This window comes from Antechinus flavipes, chromosome 4 (genome assembly GCF_016432865.1).
Source record: "Antechinus flavipes isolate AdamAnt ecotype Samford, QLD, Australia chromosome 4, AdamAnt_v2, whole genome shotgun sequence".
NCBI lineage: Eukaryota > Metazoa > Chordata > Mammalia > Dasyuromorphia > Dasyuridae > Antechinus > Antechinus flavipes.
Window position 1 is genome coordinate 257,130,049 of NC_067401.1, and position 2,521 is coordinate 257,132,569.

The window sequence follows — 2,521 nt, forward strand, 5'->3', positions numbered from 1 at the left end:
ATTAATGAAACTATCTAGTATCTATCGAATTACAAGGAGTTATAGTTCATAAAGATGAACAAAGAGGAACATTTATTTGGTAAGTAAATTTGGCTAAAATGTTTGAGAGTTTCAGAAGAATCAATTATAACTAACATAAACATCTAGGGGCTGGTTATGCAGTCCAAACATAGCCAGACTCTTAATTTTTCTCTCACATTCAATGCTGTATTTCTACAGTCTGGCAAAAGTCATTCCTCATTTTTATAAAAGATAAACTTTTACATCTTCCCTATCGCAATTAACAAAAGAGGGACTTTAGCACCAGAATTCATGTTGGAAGAAAACAGACACATCTTTAGGGGCCAGATTGAATTCTGAAATCTTAATTTAAAAAATTTCCTGCTAAAAAGTTCACTTAAAAAATGAAGGTTAAGCAGATATACTTGGAAATGTCAGGAAGCACCTGACATTTCATTTGCTTTCTAGCAGTTATTAAAAACTATTCCCAAATTAAAGAAACGAGCATAAATAACTTCAAATATACTGTAGGCTTTATAATGAGGGAAGCTTTTCTATCTACCAGAAAAATGATTGACATTAATTAGAATTAACTTTTTTTGAAAGTGAATTTATATTTATTTGTATTATTAAAACAAATTAATCTAAACTAGAAACTTTAGTTATGTGCAATAATAGAGATGAAACTATTTCAGTAAGGAAAAAGAACAGAAATAAGGTAGTTAAATATAATTTCAATATTTAAATAGAAATGCTATATATATTAGAAGACTTCTAAAATATCTCTCTCACATCTGGCTTCAGAGAAAGACAATTTTATGGAAAGGCAATATCAGTAGTAGTTGCTGCATATCATCAGTTCCATTTTTCAAGTGAAGGCATCTTTTAGACAAATTGCTTTAATCTTTTTGTTGCAGCTTTCTGTTTGTTCTAGTGTAGAGATTCCATTTGTGGCTTCAGTCTTATACTCTCCTTTGCTTTGTTTCTCAACCAAGCTCTCTTGTAGACCTTTTTTAGGGTCTATGAATTTTTTGCAAAAAATCTGGAATGCTTCACGAATTTTCATGACAACTTTGTGTGAGGGCCATGCTAATCTTCTCTGTATCATTCTAATTTTAGTATATGTGCTGCTGAAGTAGAATTAATTTTCAAAAAGTTAACTTTTAAATTAAAATTGACTTTTAAAAATAGTTTCCCCTAATTGTCATTTTTAGCATTCATTTTTATAAGGTTTTAGGTTCCAAGTTTTTCTCCCTGCCCCCTTCCCTGCCCTCTTTCAAAAATGGTAGGAAATTTGATATAGGTTGTACATGTACTATCATGTAAATCATATTTCCATATTAGTCACAGTTGTGAAAGAAAAAACAGATCATAAGGAAAAATGCAAAAAAGAATAAAAATGCTTTGATCCCCATTCTGAGTCCATCAGTTCTTTATCTGGATATGAATAGCATTTTCCTTTGTAGTTGTCTAGAATTGTGCTACTGAGAAGAGCTGAGTCAATTCATAGTTTATCATGCCATAATTTGTTGATATTATATACAATGTTTTCCCCATTCTGCTTTTTTCATTTTGCCTCAGTTCATACAAGTCTTTTCAGGTTTTTAAAAAAATCTGCCTGTTCATAATTTCTTAATGCACAATAGTGTTCCATTATATTTGTATACTATTCCTCAATTGATGGGCATCCCTTTACTTTCTAATATTTTGCCGTGACAAAAATGGTTGCTATTAATATTTTTGAATATGTAGATCCTTTTCCATTTTTGATGATCTCCTTGGGATATAGACCTAGTAGTAGTATTGCTGGATCAAAAGTATACACAGTTTGGTTGTTCTTTAGATGTAGTTTCAAATTGTTCTCTGGACTGGTTGGATCAGTTCACAACTTCACTAACAGTGGTAATGTCCCAATTTTCTCACATTTCCAATATTTATTATTTTTCTTATATACAGAATTAATTTAAAAAAAAGAAGATTCTCTTTTGTCTTTCCCCTTATTTTATTATTATCTTTCTGCCACTCTAATCATTGCTAAAGCCCTCTGATTTAGGAATGCCTTGTAGAATTTTATTTTAAGTGTTTTAAAACTTTTGTTTTTGAATACTTTAGTAGCCTGAAAGGATTTTTCTTTCTAGAAAAGAAGAGAAAATCTTCTCCACTAAACTTGTCTGAAAAAAATCATGAAATTGCATAAAAAATTAAAAATATAATTAAATGTTTTCCATTTGGTTTCAATAGGCATAAAGAAAACCTTTTGCATGATAAATGAGTTCCTTGTTGAGGAGTTTTAGGAAGATGTAAAGAAGAGTTTCTCAACACAAGACAGATGAGTTGTGATCAATGTTTCCAGAGAGTGTGTCCTTGAACCTGTCGAATTATTATATATCTTGTTTTAGTTTCTTTTCTTTCTTGGTCTATTGGGTATCTATTTGATTTAATGCAGCAAGTGTTTATTAAGGATGAAACCTATTGAGAACATGTGTTTTTTTTATGTTTTTCCCTATTATTTGAAGGCTGA

General features: G+C 30.3%; 1 non-coding gene across 1 annotated transcript; it reads right to left on the reverse strand.

The window, feature by feature from the left end:
• Window positions 1–1,036: 1,036 nt before the first annotated feature.
• On the reverse strand, window positions 1,037–1,139 carry LOC127563552 (U6 spliceosomal RNA). The gene has a single exon (XR_007954006.1). It is a non-coding gene; the product is annotated as a U6 spliceosomal RNA (small nuclear RNA).
• Between the last annotated feature and the right edge of the window lie 1,382 nt (window positions 1,140–2,521).